Source organism: Heterocephalus glaber, unplaced genomic scaffold, assembly GCF_053883595.1.
Source record: "Heterocephalus glaber isolate CG9 unplaced genomic scaffold, H.glaber_assembly_v1.0 deba00001733, whole genome shotgun sequence".
In the NCBI taxonomy this organism is placed as follows: Eukaryota; Metazoa; Chordata; class Mammalia; order Rodentia; family Bathyergidae; genus Heterocephalus; species Heterocephalus glaber.
This window is the reverse complement of record NW_028258444.1, coordinates 9,980,521-10,005,457: the sequence shown is the minus strand read 5'-3', so window position 1 is coordinate 10,005,457 and position 24,937 is coordinate 9,980,521. Positions and strand designations below refer to the sequence as shown.

Below are 24,937 nucleotides of genomic sequence, written 5' to 3'. Positions count from 1 at the left end.
CCGGGAAAGTAGAAGTCTCTGAAATGCTGTACCTAGAATATACTAACAAGAAATGCCTTGGCTATTTTATCTCTATCTTACTTTTTTATATTTATGCTCTATGATAAATCATTCAAGACCCATTCCCCCCTCACCTGAGAGAGGTGACACAACAGTCTTCCCTTTGTGTTTCACCATGAAGCAGACTGCCCTTCCTATTTCATCTCTTCTATATGTTCCCACTTGCCCTTGTGCTTTCTGCCATGTGTTGAAGCATGTTGCTGCTTCGTGTGCTTCCCAACTAACAGAATCATGAACTAAAATCAAATTTTCCTTTATAAATTACCTATTCTTGGGTATGTTGTTACAGCAACAGAAATTGGACTAAGACACAGTACTAATGTGATTATACTTTTTGTCCTATATAAATATATATACATCACATTTCAAGGCACTTTGTCATACATATCTTCATGCCCGTATGAAATAACTATCTCTTTTAGCAGCTGATTCTGTGTGTAGTGTGCCTGCATATGTATAATAAATGTATAGCCATTACATTTTAATAATACTCAAGAAGATTTTACTTCAAAGCAATTTAAAACAAACACTGGGAAACTAAAAAAGGCCACTGATTCTACCTAACTGTAATGCATCCATGGTTCATATCTTAATTATGACATTTAATGGCTTCTGGTCATTACCAAATAAATATTGCTCTGTCATCAGGTTGTAGGTAATGATAACATCATATAAATCACTCTGGGGACAGTCATCTTATATTATGTGAATTATCTATATTTTTAAAATATATTCTATAATTACACTAACATGACTGTCAAATAACGTGTGTGTGGGTGTATACACACCCACACACACTGTATATACTTTTTAATTTATACCATTTCTAAAGAATGCTGGCAGACTGCTTTCCAGATGTTTGCATATTTGGTTAATTGTTATATATGAAATATGTTAGAGCTCATACTAAATGTCAAAAACTGCATACTGCAATCAGTAACATAAATGACCTATGCTCTTTTCTGACAGTCTCCAATAATGATTAATTACTGCTATTCTAAACTCACAATTTCACACAGGCTTTCCTGAGCAGGAGGATAAAAGCTCAGCTATTATTCCCTATTTCACTAACTTACTAGATTTAGTCACTTTATGCTAAGTAAACTTTTTCTTTTCAGGGATTTAAAATGCTACTTTTCTTGTCATCTGCAGTATGTCTATTTTCAGTATATCGCATGCAACTCATAAAGTGTGTGGTGTACCATCCGTGGTGATGAAATCAAACTGAGCTCCAAAACTTCTCATTTGATTCTAGACGATCTTGGTAACTCATAAGATTCCACATTTCATTCAGCACTTGGAGTTTTATCCTGTCTGACTGGAAAGATGTTTAACAAAATGCCTCCTGAAGCATAGGTATAATTTTCACAAACTATTATTTGCTGAAGTGAAACACATAGCAATATTTTTAAATGCAGTTGCTAAGCCTCTGGGAAGCATCACTTAAGTGACATGACAAGGTGGTAAAGTGAACCTGTAACAACTGTGTGATTTTAGTTCAGTGCAGCTTGCTCTGCAAGGCCATTTCCTGTTTCCCTCAACTGCCTAAAACAACAGACCAATAAATGTCACATCTGTGCACTCTCCACACATAGACCTAAGCCAGTGCTTTAGGAATGCCTGATGGTTTAATGAATGCTGTAATCTTCTTAGTTTAAATTCAAATTTTCTACAATCCTAGTGTGAGCCTTACTCTTAAAATCAATTTTTCAAACACCTGTATTCCAAATTGCCAACCAGAAAACCAAGGCTATTTTGCTATCTTTTCAAAAACTTTTAACTATATTTCTAAAATACACATTTTTTAAAGGGATGGGGGAGTAATGCATAGTTTTTTTTAAATTCTCTTACTTCACTTTACTTTCTATCCCCTTTCCAATTCTACAACACCAAGAACCATATAACAATTAATATGTCAGTGATGCACTACGTTTTCCAAGGCAGTCATAAACAAAGCTAAGTTCATGCTGTAGAAAAGCATAGGGCAGTGCTCAGTGAGTCCTACTACATCCAAAGAACTCGTGCTTATCACACAAAGCATCTTATTTTAGTTTAGTTTTGTTTTGTTAAATTCTTTTATTGGTATATTGTAGGTATACAACACAATTACATTTCTCATTGGGAATTGTACCTTTACATAATGCATCTTGGTTCTTATTTTTTCCCCATTCCTAGCCCTCCCTTCACGCCCTCCACCCTTCCCTATTTACAAAGACTTTATTTCCAATTTTTCCATTTCTCATCATTTGTCCTTTCCCTTCTTTCCTTTCCCCTGGCCCTCCCACTACCCCTACCCTTTTGGACCTTTTCTTCCTATTTTGCATTATCGATTATTCATTCTAATCATTGGTACATTTTAGGTATACAATATAATGACATTTATCATTGGAAATTTACACCTTTACATAGTCTCTCTTGGTTCTTATTTTTCACCCTTCCCCAGCCCTCCCTTCAACCCCTCCATTCCTCCCTATTTACAAAGATTTTGTTCCTATTTTCCATTTTCTCATATTAATCCCATTCCCTTCTATCCTTTCCCCTAGCCCTCCCACTTCCTTCCCCTTTGCCCCTTTTCTTCCTATTTCACATTACCTATTATACATTTAGTCCTTACTTACACTTTCAGTTTCTCACACCAGAGAAACTATTCGATATTTATACATGTGTGTCCTATTTATTTCACTTAAGAGTATCGCCTCAATGTACATCCACTTAGCTATAAATGTCTCTAATTTCTCATTTTTTATGGCTGAGTAGAACTCCATTTTATAAAAAAAACCCCACATTTTCTTTATCCAGTCTCCAGTTGATGGGCATTTGGGCTGTTTCCAAGTTTTAGCTATCACAAACTGTGCTGCCATGAACATGGGTGCACATATATCACTGTGGTATGATTCTTTTAATTCTTTGGGGAAGATCCCCAGCAGTGGAATAGGGGGTCAAATGGGACTTCCAGTCCTAGTTCTTTGAGGTATCTCCATACTGATTTCCACAGTGCTTGCACCAGTCTACACTCCCACCAGCAGTGGAGCAGGGTTCCTCTTTCCCCACAGCCCCACCAGCATTTGTTATAGGTTGATTTCATGATAGCAGCCATTCTTTCTGGAATGAGGAGGAATCTCAGCGTTGTTTTCATTTGCATCTCTCGAATGACCAGTGATATTGAACATTTTTTCATGTATTTATTTGCTATTTCTATTTCTTTGTGTGAGAAATGTCTGTTCATTTCAGATGCCCATATTCGGATTGGGTCTTTAAATTTGGGAGGTCTGATCTTTTCAAGTTCTTTATAGATTGGAGATAGTAGACCTTTGTCTGAGGAAGAGCAGGTGAAGATTTTTTCCCACATTGTGGGTTGTCTCTTCACACTGCTGGTGGTTTCTCTTGCTGTGCAGAAGCTTTTTAATAAGAAGAGATCCCACTTGTTGATTGTTACACAAAGCATTTTAAATGACCCTCCTTACAGAAAATTCAATCAATAATCAGTTTATACAGGGCAGCTTCAATGGTCAGAGGCCTGTACTAGCATGTGTAAAAATCAGATTGCTATCACATAGGCTCCAAGGCCACACTTCCAAAGATTGTGATTCAGCTAGCCTGGATGGGGTCTGGGAGTCTGCATATCTAGCAGCTTCCTAGGAAATGGAGTCTTCCCGTCTATATCCCGCAACCAGAAGATATAGCTATTGGCAATATCATTATCTTCTTTTGAGAGCTCTCTTCACTTTGGTCAGATAAGACACATCACTCCTCAGTACTTAGCATATTCTACATTGGGCAATAATTATTTGTGTACCTGTTAATCCTATTACTAAACTTAAAATACTTTGAGTCCATGTTTTCATCAACATAATATTCCTTGGAACACCTAGCTCAGAACACTGGCTATATTAGATTTTAACATGCTTGTTGAATAAAAATATAAAGGGATGGATGTATGACTTATTCCTAAATGCTTAAAAATAAAATGTAGCAAAATATTATGGCTGATAATGCAATATAGCATTATCTACTTACCTTTCAGTGTAGATGGAGGAAAATGTACATGGTTATTTGTACAGAGAAATGCTTCTAGCTTCTGAAGCAATCTAGAGAAAATTTTCTTCATTATATTTCACATTCACTGTACAATAAGACCAATTAGAGGTCCTGAATCATTAAGAATAACAAAGTTGAAGCTAAAAATGTAAAGTTGTAAAGTTGCTGCTTTATAATTCTTACCAAGCAGGGCAGGTTTAGAATATAAAGAAAATGAGACTAGAAACAGATGCCTTAGTGAAATTGGTTGTGATTCCAGTGCCCAACACTGACTTCATCATTTTCCCGGGTCTTATTACCTCCTCTTCCCCTCTAGCCATTAAAACAAGTCTACGGAAAAGCTTACTAATAGCAATAGCATCACAAAATATCACAAGGCAACAGGCCCCAAAATATTTTTGTCTAAATATTTCAGACAAAAACTACCTCTGAAAGAACCCAATAACATGAAGAAGCTTTTTATAAAGAATGTCCTCAGAGGAGTAGATAGACATCAATATCCACTTGTATCTACCTACACAATATAATCAACTGCCAAAAATATGATTATTGCATCATCACAGCTTTTCAATCTAGAGTGAATTTTGAAGTGCACTATCAACTATACCATCCTTTGAAAATTTTGCCATATACACTGAGATAAACAAAACTACATTTATTACTGACATAACATTTATTAATTTTAAGATATTCTTCTACAGATGGACATCACAGCAAGTGCTGTTAATAAAGCAGGCAAATCACACTCAAAGCAACATATTGAAGCTGGAGAAATCTCTCTGCTCTTGATAACATTTCTTCTCCCTACCAAAAGGACTTTGGTCTGCATGCTATTAAAATTGCTACCCCCAAGTTTTGAAGTCTTAGAACCTCAGCTGGCTTTCAGCTGAGTATGAATAATTCCATCTTAGTCCATATTCTAAACAAGATCCTTGAGTGTTTCCCCCAAACTGCTCCTCTAATTCACCTTCTATCAACCCATTTAATTTAATTACATATGACGCCACATCCAAGCAGTGTGTTCATCCTTTGCAGGGTAGACAGAGGCATAAGGATGGGCAGTCTCTCATTTGTTTGCTCTCCACTTTAATGAGTTCTTCCTTGATTTCCTTGAGTACCTAGCCTAACCCATTCCTGCTAGAAAGACTCCCTGCCACCATAGACAGTTACTGTTTCATCCATTATACTGTGATGCACAACTTGTGTGTTTAACTTTTAAAGTGTAAATTATCAAACATTTTTAAAACTAGAAAGTACAGGGTAATGAATCCTTGCATACTCCATTACACAGATTCAACAATCATGAGCATCATTCTATTTACATAAACTAAACCCTATGCCCCAAATTCTTTTGACACTAATCCTAGATATCCTATCATTTAATCCAACTATACCTACATCAGTATGTCCATAACTTTTTATAAGACTACTACAGGAGGTACTTGTCAAATCATATTCTAGTTAACTTTATGTATGTCTGTCTCTCCCATTTGAAGGCCTAGTTCCTTTTTTGTTAATTTATGTTTGAATTCTCAAGGATTGAAAAGTACAATACGTATACAAAGTGTGTTTGTTGATATAATTCATTTGTCCATTCCTTCATTTAACAAATTTTCATTAAATGCCCAACAGGAGGAAGCACTGTTCTGGGTCCTAGAACAAAATGGTGAAGTTCCTGTGGTGAGAAATGCTCTTCTCTAATGAGAAGAAATGCAGTAAACCAGCAGATATATAGCACAAAAGCTGATAAGGATGTTATGAAATACAATGCACTGCTAGGAGACTAGAGAATATTCTATGGGAAGACAGAGGAAGGCTTCCTCAGTAAGGGGACATGTGATCAGAGACCAATACAAAGTGAAGGTCAAGTTAATGGTATATCTGGGAAAAGGCCTTCCAGGGGAGGGACCAGCAAGTGCAAAGATCTAAGGCAAGTGTCTGCGGGACCTGTTAAGGATATCTACCATTAGTGTGGGTAGGCACAATCCAACCAGCTGGTACCTCAGAAAGAAAAACTACAGAATGTAAATTAATCTCTCTGAGATCTGGGACACTCTGTATACTGCCTTGGACATGAGAACTCTGGGCTTGCTAATCTTTGGATTCCAAGACTTGCCTCAGTGGTCCCTTCCCCAGGTTCTCAGGCTTTTGACCTCAAACTGAGTTACACTATCAGCCTCCCTGGTCCTAAGGCCATTGAACTTGGCCTGAGCCACACTTCTGGCATTCTTGGGTCTCTAGCTTGCAGGTGTCATGCTGGGGAATTTCTCAGCTGCTGAACTGCAGAAGCCAACTGCCCTTCTCATCTATGTAGATATACATCCTACTGGTGCTGTTTCTCTAGAGAACTCGGACTAGTAAACTAAATGGTGATGCTGCACACATGTAAATTATTGGAAATGGAGACAAGAGTGACCTCAAAGGTTTGGCCCTGCCAACTGGAAGAACAGAATTGTCATTTCCTGAGATGTGCGAATACTTGTGGTGACAGGAGTTGAAAATCAAGTTTGTTTTGAGATATGGAAGTGCCTATTAAATATCAAATTGGAAATGTCAGGAAAAGGGATGGAGTTAGAGTCTGAGGTCAGAACTGCACATAAAATGTTAGAAGTTACTAAGGATTCTCTAGAATCCTTGAGTCTAGCAAAGACCTGCTGAGACTACATAGGAAATAAAGGAGATCAGAGTACCAGGCATTGGGACTCATTAGAGATCAGGAATATCAGAGGGGAGTAAGTGACGTTTAAACCAAGCTTATAACTAAGCTTATAAAATAGGAACATAAAATGGGTAAATAGGAAATACTTTTTTGTTATAGGGATATATTATCTTCATGTGAAATCCTATATCACATATAGCATTAATAGAAAAGATATCCTACAGTTACGAATTAACTATCAGGCAATACTATCTTAGAGTTAGAAAAATTACCTTCCCAAATTAAAGTCTGAAAAATAATTTTACTTTGGTTTTAGCTATACATACAAGGTGACTCCAAAGAATCCACCTGTCTTTAAATATGAACTAAGTAAGAACATTTTTAATATGTTCATATGCTGATTGATTATTGCTTGGATAATAAAATCTACTTTTCAATGAATAGGTTATTTTGAGATTCTCTTGGCACAACTCACAAGATGTGGTCATAAGCTTCAAAGGTTTTAAATCAATATTTTTCTTCATGAAAGGAATGACTGTCCTTATTAATTTTTAATACTGTAATCATTCTCCATTAACCAAGCTGATCCTATTGTTAACAATTAAGACAAATCTAAGTAGTAATATCTGTTCAAATAGTTAAAGCTGAAAATATTATTTGTAAAAATCTGACCTGACTATGTCATCTCTGTACCTCTTACTATGCTTTTCAGTCCATGCATAATCTGCTTGAGGTAGTAAAAAAATGTTCTATGGGCAATAGTGAAGAGGATGGGAGAATGTAAGAGAAAACTCTTTTCTCTATACCTCAGTCAGAAGAGAACAGAAAAAACAAAGGAAAATATTGAACAGAATCTAATCCAGACTGACACATGACAAAAGCACTCAGAACCCATCAGCACAACAATTAGTAGAAAATGAAGAGCTAGAAGTTTGTTAAGAAAATGCTTCCGCAATGCCCTTCACCCCTGGACATCAGCTACACTGAGTGCGGGGCTTGGAGGGGCAAGCACCAGCAAAATGGCCATTTGGCACCAATATTCCCATCTTGGAGCACATACTAGTAAAAGCTGGCTTTGGGAAACTGGATAATGGCTTTAGACTGTAAGCTTATTCAGCACTCTGTTAAAGCAGTGACTCACAATCTATGTAAATTCATTTCTGTTCACAACAGAACAAACTGCTACACATCCCCTGCAACCAGGAGAACCTTCTCAGTTCCCAGAAGCTTGGTTTCTCATGTGTCCCAGTTCATTCACCATAGGAAGACTCATGTGTGTCCATAAATATGTGCTTGATTCCGAGATTCCATTGAGCATAATGGGCTGTAATGAACTTTTGGGGAAAATAGCACTACTTTCCCCCTGTATTTTGTATATTCAGATATTTGCCATTATATCACATTGTTGTGGGCCAAAAGTTTGTAAGTGAATACTCATTTCATAATATATACATGTACATTTATTTGTAGATGTGTCAGTATAATTTGTATATGGTCTTTCTAAAATATTGGCGACAATCATTATCTTTGATCAAAGCTTGTACAAGTTTTTATTTTCTTATAATGTTTGATTATTACACTATCACACTAAAGTTAAAGAAAATGCACAATGTGGTTTTGATCCTATATTTAAGTTTTACATTTGAGATCTCTGTTAAAGTTTATTTTCATTGCATTGACAAATAGGATACAAATTATTTCATTTACTTTTCATTTTCTTCCTATCTGTGGTATTTCTCAGGACACCATAGGAATGTATATATCTAATACTCTATGAATTTATCTTCTTAAGATATTCCAAATTTCAGAATGGCAGTGACAAAATCTTACCTGATAACTTAGCTGGCTCTCTGTTAAAACTTGATAAATCAATAAATGCAGAGCAAATGTGAGGTGATGTTAGTATAAGGATATTGAGAAATTGTAACATCTATCTCTTGGGCCCCAGTCAACCTAGATCTGCTGGACAGAGTGGATACTGCCTGTAGACAAAGCCAGCAGCCATACTGCTGGGAATGACTGAAACACCAGAGTTATCTCAGTCCATCCATATTTATTGAATGAATGCACAAAATGAAATGAATAACAGACCCCTAATCCTTTCTGGATGAGTACTGAGGTATTCTTTTAGGTTAAATTTGGTGGACACAGATTGTCAAGTCTCTACAAGCTGTGCTTAACCAGGTCAGGATGCTTAGGTGATGTAATGGTCAGCTAATTTCTAGTGAGAGTATAGTGTGTGCGTGTGTGTGTGCGCGTGCGTGCGTGCACCCTTTTGGAATTCATTATTTTATGTTTATTACCTATTTGTTACCTAGAAGAATTTTGGAGTAAAATTTAAAACATGGAGTTAAAAATATTTATATTACAAAATGAGAGATTTCATATTTGGTAGCTATAGCAATCAGTTTGAGGACTTTGAGGAACAGCTGGAATAACAGAATTTGGGATTATAGAAGTCAGGCTTAGATAATTATGGTGCTGGCTAAACAATTTATGAACGCTCCTTATGCTTGGTGGGTAGGACAGGTAAGTGTAAAGAGAGGGTGCACTTGACAAGAGACAAAGCAACCTCACTGGGCAAGAACTGCTGGGGTGAGCAGGGACAAACAGGCTGAGGCAGAACCTCTAGCGCTCTCTTCTTTCCTCCAATGTGCCCATTTCGATGATGCAGGTAAACCATAGGAAACATGAGACATCTTCATCACAGAGCTCAACCTAGTCCCAGCCCAGGAGATAGCGGATGTGAGAGATCTAGCAGGAGTTGGAGGAACTCTGTGCTTAGCTGCCTCTGGCCAACAACCAGAGCAAGCAAATGTGTGACTATATTGGAGCTGCAATCACAAAAGGCCCTACAGAGAGGTTCCAAGAGGAAAGAATAACTGCTGCTTCATTCCTGCCTTTCTCTTGTTGTATATCTTAGGCCAGATTCCTTCGGGGAGGCATTCTGAGAGACATTGGTCCACCTTAGCTCAGTAAGATCTTCAGTGTGGCTCAGACCATCAACAACCCAGGATGGCCCCACTGAAGTGCTCAGTGTCCAGAATGAAAAAGTGAATACAATAAACACTGTGTTAAAAACATTTATCTGAAGAAACAGAAGGTGACACTACCAGTGGTTTATAAAGAAAAGCCGAAAATTTTCCGCAATTCCTATTATAGTACATGTCCTACACTATATGCAAAGTGGTGAAAATATACGGTTTAAATTTTTAAAAATTATTATGTTACCATTAATCCCCCTCAAAATACTCTTTCTTGCTTCACCCACACTTCTCCCATTATTCTTGCCACCCTCTGAAGCAGTACTGCAAGTCCTCTTTCATGAGTGCCTTTAAGAGGTCTGATCAGGAATATGCTGAACGCTGCTACTGAGTGCCACTGAATGGAAAGGCAGGCTCATAACATTACAAGGTGTCTTTATCTGCCCTGTTCAGCAGATCTGGTACCATGTGACTTCTAGTTCTTCTCCAGTGTCAAATATAAGTGTCTGTAGCCACACCACCCTGAACGAGCCCAATCTCCTCTGAAAGGTAAATGTTTTTAATTGATTCAGGACATTCAGGCAGCTGTGATAGCACAGCTAAAGACATCTATGAAAGAGGAGGACTTCCAGAACTGCTTCAGAAAGTGGCAAGAATGATTAGATAAGTGTGTTTGAAATAAATTATTTTTATGGGATTAATGGCAAAGTGTCTTCTGTTGTAATACTTTTAAATTTAAAAATTTACTGTGCTTTCTAATCACACCTTGTACTACATGTTTATTTACTATGTCATTCAACCCTCACCACACCATGGTAATATATTTATCACCTCCATTTCATAGGTGAGGAAACAGATCCAGAGAAGATAAGTGATTTGGCTGCAACTATGACAAAACCAAGAATCAGTTCAAGCCAATTTTGTAACAAAAGCCCAACCTCTTTCCATTAATCACTGATATTTAAGACAGTGTGACTTAAATATCTTTTAGGATCAATCTATTTAATCCCTTTAAACAAATAAAATATCTATATATATAATAAAATCAACAGTCAAACAAAGCCTATCATCGCTCCAGGTCTAAACACTGGAATCATCTATGTCAGTAATATAAAGGAAAGAGTTAAAAGCTAGAGGAAATGTAAGGAATAGTGCACAGACATTGCACTTTATCTACCTCCAAACTGCACAATCCATAACCTACACAGCACTAGATAATGAGACATTATTTGATATACATTATGTTCTGCATATCTCTGTTCTCCCAATTCCCATTGAAATATTACCCCCCAAGACCATAGTGTTAAGTGGTGGGGCCTTTGGCAGGTGATTAGGCCGTGAGGGGAGAGGTCTCAGGAATGACCTCAATGCCTTTACAGAAGAGGCCCTAGAGAGCTAACTGGGCACTTTCTCCACTAGGACTGAGCAAGCAGGTACTGTCCTCAAGGAAGTTGGCCCTCTCTGGATACCAAATCTGCCAGCTCCTCAATCTCCAGCTTCTTAGCCTCCAGAACTGGGAGAAATAATTTTCAGCTATTTATTAGCTACCTAGTTTATGACATTTTGTTGTAGCAGCCCAAGTAGACTACATATGATACCCAGTTTGAGTCATTTTGTTGATATCTTTACTGGCTTCATTATAATTCCATCCACCTGGCAGCCTAAAGCAGATACAATCAATGTGTGCAATAGTTAGCTCTTTACCTACCTTCTGTTGATGTAACTCAAAAATTTAGATTTTAGCTCTATGCTTTTTAGTATGACGATGTCAGACTATAGTTATAGTAATTGTTATGTTTGAGACAGGGCCTTGTGTAGTCCGTGGATGCACCTGTGAGAATTGTACCTTCATGAAGTTATTGATGGGAACAGCAAGAAACAAATATTTAGCAATGATGGCCCCTAAAATTCCTTGCAACTATCAACTAGAAATTCACGCGATGTTTACAATTACTCTTAACTATAGAAGAAATACTTACAAGGACAAATTTTCAAAGAAGATTGAATGTAAAATGTCTTCTACAATTTGTCATATTTTCAACAACAGGGCTTCTTCCTGCATCAGTGATTTAGTGGATCTTGTCCAACTGGGCATTGTGTGCCTCTTTACAAATGTGTACCTTAGACTTCTGTAATAGAAGAAAACTGATCTCCATACAGATATATCAGGGTTTAGACCTGTCAAGTGTCATTTTGTCCAAAAACTTTAAAGCTCAATCCTTTTCATAGCTTTTATTTTTAACATTTGTCTTTTAAAATGTGTTCTCAAAATCCAAACTTATATAACTCCTTACTCCTATATCCTGCTCCAATCCATCTGTTGCCTGCAAATTAGCAGAAAATAGAAGCTGTGAGAGGCTAATTTCACTTTCTAAATCTCCATATAAAAATCCAAATTCTTGAAAATTACTTATTTGATGTTTATCACTTTTATAACCACTATGTGGCACTTTTTACTTAGTAGATACTCAATTAACTTTTTGACTATGAATTGAATTGAATAAAACATCTTATTTCCTTATCTCAACACGATTTCAAAATTGGAAAAACAAGAGGAACCTTGAAGCATTAAGTTATTTTACCACATATTACAAAGTAACACATAACTAGGAATTTTATTAAAAATTGGGATTTCTTTGAACACTTATAGCAATAAACTTGGCCAAATTAGGATATAATTTATAAAGATATTCATTCTAAATATGTCTATATTTAGAGATCAAAGACTTTATATTTCCATTTCATAATAAAAATAGTAAATTTGTTTTGGAAGTTTTATGACTAATTACTTGATCTTATCAACTGCTTCTGGATTGTATAATCTGTTCATTTAAAACATTTTAATTCTCTCTTTTTTTTAAGAAATAGCTATAAAGGAGCAACATTTTCAAGAAAGCATGATGACTAGAAATTGGTATTTACCAACTGTCTTTTCAGTGATGACAGCAATTTAGTGATTCAGTGATGTAATCTAATCTTTCTTGTCTTTAATTCTCTATTATTTATTTTAAATCTTGCCTAGGTGTGTAAGTATCTGAAATGTTTTCAGTCATCTACCTTTAGAGCATATTTTTTTTAAACTCATTTTTTTCTGTCCTTCCCGCCTCAAGAAATCCACTTACAAAATAAAATAGATCCAGAAATTGAAAATAGAATTTGTTCTTGACTATGCAGGAATATCCAAATACCCCTTGCCTTCTTTCTTTCTTTTTCTACTGGTTATGCTGAAATTGACAGACATCTGTGAGTTGATAGGTAGACTGATAAAAAAAAATTAAGATCCAGATCAAATTTTACCATTAGTATTGCAGAGACAGAATAAAACAACCCCTGGACTGGTGCATGCTGTGACATGCAAATCTCTTGCCTCTTTCCAGGGCCATTGCCCCTCTCTGTTACTGTGCTTTTGAAACAGCTTTTCTTATAGGCGTCATTTAAAATGTCTCCCCAAGGCTCATTATGTTGAAGCATTGCCAGTGTTTTGGGAAGTGATTGCACCAGGAATGCTCTACCTGCATCAACAGATTAATCAACGGACAAGTTCATTGCGCAATGGATTTAGGAGGTGGGATTCGACTCGATGAAGCACATAACAGGAAAGGGTGGGAGATCTGAAGAATACATTTTGTTCCCACCCCTTCCTCTCAATCTCAGCATCTCTGTCTCCGTCTCTCCCTCTCTTCCTCCCTCCTAGCTGCCATGAGGTGAGCAGCTTTCCTCTGCCATCCCCTTCTGCAGTGTTTCTGCCTACCCCAGGTCTAAAATCAACAGCACCAGCTGACCAACAAACCAAAATATTTGTAACCATGAGCCAAAGTAAATCTTTCTTCTTTTAACATTTTCGCCACCATTTTATCACAGCAACAACAAGCTAACACATTATCCTAAATAATCTTTCTGCTTTTGGTCTTGTTGGCTTCATCTGAGTTTTACAATGCTCTGGAATTTTCTTGTCCCTTTAGATAATAAAGCCCACAAACACATCTGTCCCAAGTGAGCCTCCCACCTCTGCTCCATGCTGGCTCCCCTGTGCTCTAGCCATGCCAGGCCATTTACAAGGGCTTCATCTAAGCAAAAAGGATGCACTCACTCCCAATTCTGCAGTGGCTCATTTTCTTCTCCACATCAGAAATATACTTCCTTCAGGATACTTTACTTGGTCCTTAATTCCCTAAAAAGAATCAATCTCTCCTACATGAAAGTACAGAGATCATTATGAGATAATTATTTCTCCCTCTTGCTCTAGCTGTATGACATTTGCACATTTGCTTTTTCATATGCATTATATTAAAGCTAGTAGTTTTCATCCACTGGATGGAAAATTACTTTCATTAAGAAACGTATTGAATCACCTCGCCAATATCTTTTAACGTGGGTGCTTAATAATTGCGGGTTAGAGTATAAAAACATATTTCAAATTGATTTAAAATTTACTTTCTCTGGGATTAATTTGATTCCTGAAATGGCTGAGTTACTAATTTAGATTGTTGACTATAACTCTTTACTTTTAATTTGACTTTTGAAACTTTAATGATAAAAAGAGAGTTTACACATTTGAAAATGGAGTTCTGAAACTATGATGGCTATTTATGTTCAACAAATGTTAAACAAATATTTGTGACCCTTGAAATCACATGTATATGTGGTTTGGCTCATAGACATTTTTTAAAAAATTGAAATATTTAAAAATTGAGATTTTTACATAAAAATTCAGAGTTCTTCCTTTTTTTAAAAAAATTAAAACTATAAGGTCCAGGGTTTCTGGACCCACATGCTTATCTATTTGCATATGAATCTACTTTCTCAAGGTCCTCCATTCAGATGCACAGTATGTATCTAAGAATCCACTCCCTGATCCCTGCCTGTATAAAAATCTCTCAGCTTTCTAGAGGGTTTTTGCATGTGTGGTCCTGTTTAATAAAATTGTTTGTATTCTTTGTTATTTTAATATTCTGTAAGAAATGCTATAAATTTTAAAACCTAGACTTTGAATACATATTATATTCATATTTGTTTTATTATTTGGCCTTTTTCTTATTTTCCCAGAGGGGGTACATTGTTGAAAAGGGAACAAAAGGCCCTATTACATCAGCTCAGAAGAGCAGGGCCTGAGCTATTTCTGCTGTTGTCCAGGCAAAGAGTTAATATTTCATTTCACTACATTAAAAGTTTATATTTGGACAACATAAGATTATAGTGTAGTGTTCATCTCAGAAGCAGGATTCTTTAATTCTTATAATTGGTAAGACAGACCAGACCTATCCAAGAATACTAATCTTCCAAAAAGGTGTTTCCAATAGGTTTATTGTGTGTTTAGGTAACCCTCTAACCCCTTCCAGGATAGGTGAGCCAGGGTCATTCATACAGCCTGGTAACTGCCTTCAAAGCTGGGTCAGAGGAGTGCCAGGAATACTTCCCTCTTTGGCTATTCGGTCAGTCCACTTCAATTAGTCTCATATTCACTCACGTGTGCTCATTCACATTTCATCTTTGAAGGCTGAGACCAGATGTCTCCATCTGTCACAAGGTTAAATAACGAGCTCCAATTTCAGATTCAGTGAGCTAGAAAACAGCTCTAACCCAATCAACTTGCAAAGGAGATATATAACTACTAAAGAGTAACCCTGAAAAGAAAACATTGTCCTTTAGGGTTTGTGAATGTACATATTCTATCTCATGTAAGACAAATATGCACATTTTGATGAACTGAAAAAGCTTCCTATGTGCTCAGATGTGACTAAATCCTCTTACCCCAGAAATCTAGAAACCACCATTATTAAAACAACTAACTTCCTGGTGATATACGTACATTTGACAGACAAAATAGAAATTTAAATTTTCCAGTATAATTCTTCCATGTTGTCATTCTGAAAGTCCTGTTTCTAAATTTAATGCTCCTGTGCCCCATATCTAGAACCTGGAATTTTCTTTCTTAGCAACTTTGAGAAGCTTTTTTGAATTTTTCTAAAATGGTTTTTCTTTTTTTTTTTGGTACCAGGGATCGAACTCGGATCCTTGTGCTTGTGCAGCAGGCAGCAAAACCACTGAGCTAAATCCCCAGCCCTAAGATGGCTTTTCTGACAAAGGTTTTTGAATTTCTGTCTTAATGCTGGCTATTTTATTCAAAATTTACATGAAAAATCCTACTGTAAAAATTCAGAGATATTACCCTTTCTTTTGAAAGAAAAAAGAATTACAAATCTCAGTATTTGCCAAAATGATTTTGTAAACTACAATGAAAGTAGCCAATAAAGCCCTGTAATTTCAAGGATTTCAGAGGAAAAAAGTAAGGTATATTATCAGGCAAATGTTTTCCAAAGGTGCCGCACACTTGGCTTTTTGAGGATTCTATTCATTAGGATCAATGACTTCCCTAAAACGGATCTTCCTCAAGGGGTCCGTGAGTTCTTTAATGGAGACCAGTCAGAGGTTCTCTATGAGATCTGGAAACAGATTTCTTTTTCATTCATCTCCTCATGTGCCAAATATCCAAGGATAAAAGTAACTTCTAGAAGCTAAGTAAATTTCACAATGTGCTGGCACATTCTAGGCCTTGGTGGCTCACCTGATGAACATCCCCCTGCATGTCCACAAGCGATGTTTGGGAAGGAGCAGAATATTTCCACACTAGGTTCAGAGCGCAGAGAAGAGAGCAAAGACTACTAATGCACTCCCTCTGTAACTCAGTGCAAAGAAGCAGGTGAGGCTCTGTGGGCGGCAATTTATTCTCCTTTATTATGAGAAAACATATTTAGCAAAAGTGCAAGAAAACAGTATGTCATCAAAACCTAGAAATTCAAATGTGAACACACACTTTTTAGCATGACATTTGCTATTAGAGTTGTAATCTAAATGGGTTTCCTAACACAGAGAATATTCCATAACACACATCTGTATTTTTTTTAAAAGCCTTACAAAGAATCAAAACATTTGTATATTTAAAAATACAAAAAAATTAATCTTCAAATAATCCACTTATGAAAGCTATGTATATCATTAATTATAATTGTTATAAAACAATAGTTTCAATAATTTCAAAATTTTATAATTCTTATATTCAGTTACATGGAATACCATAGTATTTTGAAAATGTTACACTATGCCTTTTCAAGGATAACTTCAATGTTAAGGCTTTACAGTTTGTTTTCACTGAATTATACATCTTTGGTACTAGAGCTGATGGTACCTCAAGATCTACTGTGCTAACTACAATTGGCAACTAAAGAAATCACAGCTCAGAAAGGTGAGAATTATTCAGTGTCCTACAGTAAAGTAAGGGGTGGAATCTAATCATAGTTTGGGGGTTTTCTGTCCCAACTGAGTAAAACAATAATAATTTTGAAATAGCGAAGATAACTAAATTCTTACAGAATCTAGGAAAAGCTGATTTACTTTACAATATGAAATCAAGAGTGACTATCACTGTGGAATAATCATACCTCTGGGGAAATCTATTTGCATGCTGACACCATTCTGACAACAGGGAAGTCAAATTAAATAGATCTGCAAGTTAGCTATCTTATTTTGCAGGGTTTTGCTATTATATATGTCATGAGAAAGCAAGTCCAATTCTTTTTGCAATAAATGGTGGCACTGGGAAATTAGGCAATGTAAATACCAACAAATGAAGACACAAAGGCAGTTTCAACATACATATGTTTTTTCCTAATAAAAACCTTGAATAAATCAATTGAGAAATTTACAGAACCCATGAATGATAATAGAGCAATCTTATTGCTTAAGGGCTTAGCAAACCAAATCAGCTCCTAACTCCCTGGATCTGCCTTGCCCTAATCAGTGCCAATTCACTCAGATGAATGTGCTACTTTAATGGAGGAAATGTGAGCTCATGAATGGACTTTTGTTCTATATCTCCTCCATATTTCTTTTTCCAAAACACACACCCACACACATACACACACATCTACACACTCCGTTAAACCATAGGGGAAGTGACACAAATTAAATTAATCCTATCCTGGTAGAATGAGACAACTCAAGAGACAAAACAAAGAGTATACTGTTATTTTTGATGGTGGCTGAAATACAGATTTTCCTGTCTCCTGGCTAAAAAAGATTAGCTGTGTGTCAATATAAAAGAATTACCTTGTATGTGACTATTACAAATAAAATCAGGTAGAAGGGTTGGAAATGAAAGACAAAAATCTGCTTTCCTGAAAGTATCTAAAGTAATCAAAATATTGTTTAAAATAACAAATACCTTCAAAAGAGATGAATTTTTAAGTCCATTGACAGAAAAAAATATACTTTATTTGGAATCTACCATTTCTCAGGATAGCAGGATAGTACACTATTCCACTATCCAGTTCCAATAGGATATTCTTACTCTGCATGCCTGTAATCCTAGTTACTCAGGAGGTTGAGGCAGATAGATTGCAAATTAAGAAAAAAATTTAGCAACTCAAAAAATTTTAAAAAGCCCCAATTTGTAATTTATTAAAAGTGATAAATTGTTTGGGCTTCATTTCAAATGAAGGGAAACAGAAGTAAAGATAGAACAGTGAAGCAGAACCTAGACATCACAGATATGTCAGCTGGTATGCACTTTATGATTCTATTTTTACAGAGGATGGACCATTCTAGTTATCCTTTCTTTGGGATAACTGATAATCATTATAGCCTTGCTGCTAGGATACAATCCCATGATCATGATGGGGGCCGGGAAAACACTGGGGTTAAGAGTCTGCAATTGACACAACCGCAGATGTGCAAGGGTTCTGGAATAGAAGATGGCATGATGTTCCCCATTCATGCACGGGATGCACAGGTCCCATATCCAGACCTAACAAGGACGCATGTTCTACCTGGTCAACTTAGAGCAGAAGGTTTCTCACTATCGGCTGTGCTGACCAGGGCTCTCCTAGGCAGCAAAGTCTATGATTATCAGGTATATGACTTTTGGCCTCCAGGAGTGACAGAAATGGTCTTGAAAACCGATTCCTGTTGAGTTATGGGGGAATTCCTATCATATCAATAAAAATCAGCTCACAAACCATCTCTATCAAAAGCCACTTGTAAAAACTTCGGGAAAATTACTGAGCTTATCCACTTGGTGCATAAAATTGATATACCTTTAAAAAATGCACAGTTGGATAATTCCTGAGCTTCCAGCCTGGGAAAAGAGGCTGCCTTTCTAGTGAGAAATGCAGAGAATGTCTATGACCTCACCTAGGACCCTGAGAGAAGAAAGGCTATGAAAAAATGGGAAGTCTAGCCGGCCTCAGGCCCTGAGAGTCGGCACAGCTTTGGAAGCCCAGCAGCAGAAGGGTACAAATAACAAAATCCAGGGCAGGAGTGGTACCAGTGGCCATGGGGATCTCTTAAAGAGCAATAGGAAACTAGGTGAAAGCAGATAACAAAATGCATCTATCCTATGCTTTGATACGGGGGGAGGCGGGGGACGAGACAAGGCAAAGGTCTGAGTGAGCACTGACCGTGCACAATCAAAGAGATGATTCACACTTGCTAGAAACGCATAGAATCTGCTGTCAGGTAAGAGAGCAATTTAATGCAGATACCAAGGCACCAGGAATTCTGTTGTGACCGTGAATCTTCCGTTTATGGTTATGAAACCTTTGAAGAATCCTGTCTGACACAGTTTTACTTATAAGAGTGAACATTTTATTCTCTCATTGAACAATTTCTGGATGCCAGCCAAAGTATTCATCTTCAGGTTCCCACCATGCATGGTCCATCCGTGAGTTCAGCGGGCACAATACAGACTACCGGTCTTGGTTTATCAGTGTAAAAATCAGATGAAATAATTTTCATTAGAGTAAAATAACAGAAGGAATTATAAAACTGTGTGATGCACCAGTGGATTAAAATGATAGGTTTTTAATTTGGGAGGAAAAAATATTTTTGGAAAGAAGGATATCACATCTAATTTTTCAGACTTAAGAGTGTTAAATCTCATCTAGGCTGACAGTAATGCACTCCCCCTGACTTTTAAATTCTATGACATTCTCTCCACAGAAGAAATTCATTTATTTCACGTAAAAAACACAGACAAAGAAAATCACCTCATTTCATTTCTTATGATATGAACTCTCATAGATGTGGCTCACTGAAGAGCTATAAGGAATACTGTTTCCAGAGATATTCAAAGGAAGCCGTCAACCTGCACTTTGTTTTCTCTTTAAGGAAATGTATGCTTATACTTGTCAATGACATTACAATTGTCTGATTCATAAAAAGCAGAACATCACAGCCCCGTGAGTATGACATATCCTGAACAAAGGTAGCTTTTTATTTAGGAAGATAAAATGTCATGGGGTTTTCCCCCTCAGTTAACACTTTAACTTGCTGGACATTGTCTTTTTCTGGCAAAAAGTCTTTCAAGAATTTTTAAGACTTGAGTCACTTTTTTGACCTATTATATCCAAGCAGGCTGTTCACATAATACTAATGCTACTGTGAACTTTCTTGAATACTCAAATTCTCATAGTACAAAAGTTATTCTGTAGCTTAAAAGTCTGACTTCTGCCCCAACACTCAATTAAAATTAACCTTCAGCCTGAAGAAGCCCTCTTGTGTCTCCCTTCTGTGCATTAAGATGATCACTATGACATCAGTGGTGATGTGCTAACGAACAGCCACCACTGTTAAACTGATGAGAGGAGCACTAGAGAAACATCTGGGGCCTGGAAAAAGCTGTTCATTACTGTTGGCAATAAGTACACTTAGATTCAGTCTTTATTTCTTCACAGTAGTTCAGTCTGTCTTTCCTTGTATCATTTTATTTATTTTGTGGATAGAATCAAATACCTTTACTGGATTAGTAAACTAAATTGTATTGGTAAGTAACTTCTCTGAAAGCTATCATATTTTCAGTGTATGATCATACACTGTATTGACGTGTGTGTGTGTGTGTGTGTGTAGTGGCTGCTTCTTTGCTTAAGACATTATTTTTGTTTTTCCCAATTCTTTCTACTTTTGATCATTTTGTTTCATTACTATACTTTTATATAGGAGAGAAATGGATATAGTTAAACCCCAGACAGCATATAGCTCATATACATACAGTTGCACTATGTATCCTGGTGATACTGACATTTCACTGTACAGCTTGATGGGTTATTTACAAACTCCATATTGGCCCTGACAAATATAGAGAAGCAACAATGCTCTTTATAATCACTAAGGATCTTAGCCTTTTCACATGAGATGAATAGATCAAGCCTCGAGCTAAGATGGAATTACTTCTGACTATGGCTTGATTGAACTCACTTCTCATGCTCTAAATGTCACATAAATATCTTTTTAATCCACCTTTTGCTAGGTTTATTTCCCATCTGTGAAAGATAATCTTACATTAGCATAACCACTGTAAATATATGGATTTGTCTACAAGTTTAAATGATTCTACAAATTTGGAACGGGAATAATTATCTATTTATGATGTATATGCCTATCTGCAAGTGGGGGTATTTTTGGTAGCTGCATGATATTAACAGGCAAGATACTTGTGTATAAAACAGAACAAAAAGCATGGCAAAATGGTCAGGTTAAAGTTGGCCATACTGACAGAGCAGGAGTGAGAAAGGGCACTACATAGAGAGAGGCCTTGAGTAGACTGATTTGAAAGGCAGTAGCCTATTTCGTCACATGGGTGGGGTGTAGGGGACGGAGTGAAGGAAGTGTCAAGATGATTCCTTTCTAGTCACAGTGAACAATCTTATGATATCTTGGTAATAATGACTTTGCATTTTCTTTGGATCTAGTTTTTCCAGCCTTGGTATTATTAAAATACCAATATTCCCAGCCGGGGGAATACCTTGAAGCATAGGTTATAAACACGTTTCACATGGCTGATATCTAAGCCACAGGCCTATTTTAATTACCTGCACTGATCAGGCAACATTTAAAATTGGGAGGTCCTGTGCTTTACAATTTAACACCTTTGTTTCATTTAAGGTTATGGGCTTCTTTTGGAATTTAATGAAAATTAAGTGATCCTGTGACTTCAACAAAATGTACTGAGCAGCTACTAGGTACCAGTCTCCACTCTATGCCCTTGGAGCACCCTGGAGTTCTTAGCAGCAGATAAACAAAAACAAATGCTCTGTGCAACTTCTGATCCATGGAGGGGTAGACAGAAAATAAACAGCCGGGCATATTGGTACATTAGAGTGCTAATGCTACGAGAAGAAACTTGGTAGGCAAGGATGCCGGGAAGGACCTGGATTAGAAATGTGCAGAGAAGGAAGATGTTTAGGTAACTGCTCACAAAGGAGCTGCTCTTTGAACAAAGCCATGACACTGGTAAGTGAATGGATGAGAAAAAGGCCTTCATTTTGCAGTGTATTCATAATAATTGCAACACACGGTCCAGTGGACCTTTGACTTACGAACTCAATTGGTTCCCGAGGTCTAGTCGTAACTAAGTCAGTACAGCTGACATCTGGATGTTTACCTGGCTACATGCTATAGATAACAAGAGGCAGGTGAATCTTCCATTAACTTAATTAACTCAAGTTGTTCATGTGTTAGGCTGGTCGTAACTTGAGGGTCCACTGTGTGTTTCAGACAATGCCAAGGGCTTCATGTTTAAAAACATGTAACATCAAATAATGAGCTCAAGCATTTCAAAGCAGTGTTTAATCTGATCCTAAGGGAAACAGACTCAGAACAGGTTATGCCTGGAGAGGTCCAAGCAGTAGGGGAAAATCCCAAGCCATAGCAGGAGTGTTCCACTGATAATGATCACCTAACAACACATCCTCTTGGCTTTCCTCTCTTTGTTCTTTAACTCCACTAAAAGCACTTTCACATTTTTTATTTTCTACTCATTAAAACCATTTGAACCTCTAACTACCGTGTATCCATGGGAGAAAGAGTTCTAATCTTAATCACACTCAGTACATAACTGACCAATTAAACTTGATGGTTGCATTTAATGCAATAACCTTTCCAGACTATCACAAAAAATAATGCTATGGATGTGTGTCAATAAATGAAGCAGACCCTCAGCACACATTAGCCAGCCATTAATATCAGACTTAGCACACAACATCAGGCAAGGACAATTTCTCTGAGCATCAGTTTAGCCATCTGTAAAATGGGGTGAATAACAGGCCAAATTCATGTGCTTTCATGAGAGCTGAATATCATAAAGGCTGGCACATAGTGAGCTTTCAATAAATATTAGCTTCTGGGGATCCCAGCTCCAGACTAAAATCCTATATGCAGTCCCACATTCAAATATAGACAATTATAACACTGTCCTCAGCAGACTTAATGTGGAAAAGCTGCCCTTGTTAGACCAGACTAGGTTCACTAAGTGCAGTTTTCTGGAGGGAGGTGTGGTCAGGAATCTCACCCTCTCCTCCCATTCCCCAGGACAGCCATGCTTATGTACATATCTGCATCTCCAGGCATGGAAGGGTCATTGTTCTAACTGTCCATGTCAAGACCTAATGGCCCAATAACTCCCAATGTCAATATTTTATTTTTATATTTACTTTAACAAAAAGTATTGATTTGGAATTTGATAAATGGAATGAAAAGAATTCCTCTTAGAAGCGCAGCCCCATTCTACCAGATCATCGTTCACTCCTTACTTTCAATGATGGAAATGTGTTGTCAATGTTGTAAGATACATATTAAAGCTTTTCTCTAGAGTTGGGAAATCTATCCACAAGTTTCTGATTGGATTATGATTCTGCTGTCTGAAAACAAAACAAACAAAAACAATATTTTCCTTCATTTTCCATGGTCCCAGCTCTAACCTCTGAGTCTCCCTTGTGCAGGAAATTCCTTCATCAAAGGGTATGTTTTGGTGAATATTCCCTTTTGGGAACTGGATGTTTTTGTTTTTAATTTGTTGTCTGTGCCTGGAAAGTCAGGGACCCAAATTTCTTTCCTTTCTTGTTCAATGCTTCTTTCTCCTACTTTAACTTGCTTGAGGTCAACTACAGATTTTGAGGCTTGAATAGGAAGGGCACACATGACCTTAATGTAGCTTTTTTTCCCTGCCAAATTCATAATAACTTGGTAACTCCTGAACATCTAGAAGCAGCTGGCTTTGCCAAGTCTACAAAGTCCTGATTTCTACAATTTCTTTATGCGTTATCAGTTCTACTCACAAATGCAGCCAGTTCTTTCCTGAGATCATCTCTCATTTTGCCAAATGTAACGAATAAATATCAACACATACCAGTAAAGTTCTGTTTTTCAACTTTTTTTATGGAGAGCTGCTGACATAATGTCTGCTTTTCAAATTCCTGCTTTATGAAATGTATTGCTTCCTAAATATTAAGCTGATGCAGTGTATTTATTACAACAGGATGCCAACTACTAAGTACTTATCTCTGTGCTAGGAGGACTAAAAGGGACAATCCTTAAAACTCAGCAATTTAACATTAACTTTGGCCATGGAAAGTGTAAAGCAGGTGTTCCTGGTTCAAAAGCTCTCTTGGGTGGCTCTTCTCCAAGCAGTGACAGTGGAATCTGACTTCCCCCCCCCGATATGTGGCTCACCATTTTATTATCCCTCATTTCCCAGAATGAAGCAGGAAAGAGTATCAGAGAAAAAGAGTGATTGTAGGGATGTTTTATGCCATGCCTGGAAGTACTTTTACTTCTGTTTGAATTTTCGTTTTCTTTTCTTTCTTAGCTCTTTTGAAATTCCATTTGCATTTTCTCTCCTAGAGCATAGTCATATGACTCACCGATGTGATAGAGGAACAGGGAAATGGAGTCTAGTGTGCCCACAAGAAAAAAGAGACTATGGGAAAATGAATGCCTTCATCATAGCCATAATTATGCTGTAGGAAGAAGATGGAGGAAGATGGAGCCTCCAGGTAAAGCAGATGGTTTTCTCTACAGTGTTTTGTTTTCCTTCCAAATTATGATTGTCCTGGCCCTAAATACTCAAATTTAACTGGTGTCAAGACTGAGATATCATTCTTAAGAATCTAATTTCTTGACCTATGCTCAACATTTTTCTGATCTTCCTGGTCTATTTCCTAACTTTCTAATTCCAATTGTTTAAGCTTTGGGAGCTCCAGAACTGACTTCCCATTTAGCACATACTTTCTTTCCATAGTCTTAGGAAACACACTATTCAAGTCAGCTTCTGATATCACCTTCTGTATGGGCCATTTCCTTACTCTTTCAAACATTTAAGAAAATATTTACTGCATGCTACTATAAGTCAGGTACTCATACCACC

At 37.0% G+C, this 24,937-nt stretch overlaps 1 protein-coding gene and 1 pseudogene across 4 annotated transcripts in view; both read right to left on the bottom strand.

Moving 5' to 3' along the window:
* Pdzrn4 (PDZ domain containing ring finger 4) overlaps nucleotides 1-24,937 on the bottom strand; it is a 390,589-nt gene that overhangs the window by 335,065 nt on the left and 30,587 nt on the right. The gene's annotated exons all lie outside the window — the stretch shown is intronic.
* The window catches only part of LOC147821486 (mortality factor 4-like protein 1 pseudogene), a 73,121-nt pseudogene that overhangs the window by 34,828 nt on the left and 13,356 nt on the right, over nucleotides 1-24,937 (bottom strand). The window contains exon 1 of the transcript XR_015446908.1: nucleotides 1-24,937. This exon is cut by the window's left edge and continues 34,828 nt beyond it; it is cut by the window's right edge and continues 13,356 nt beyond it. The product of XR_015446908.1 is annotated as a mortality factor 4-like protein 1 pseudogene (transcript).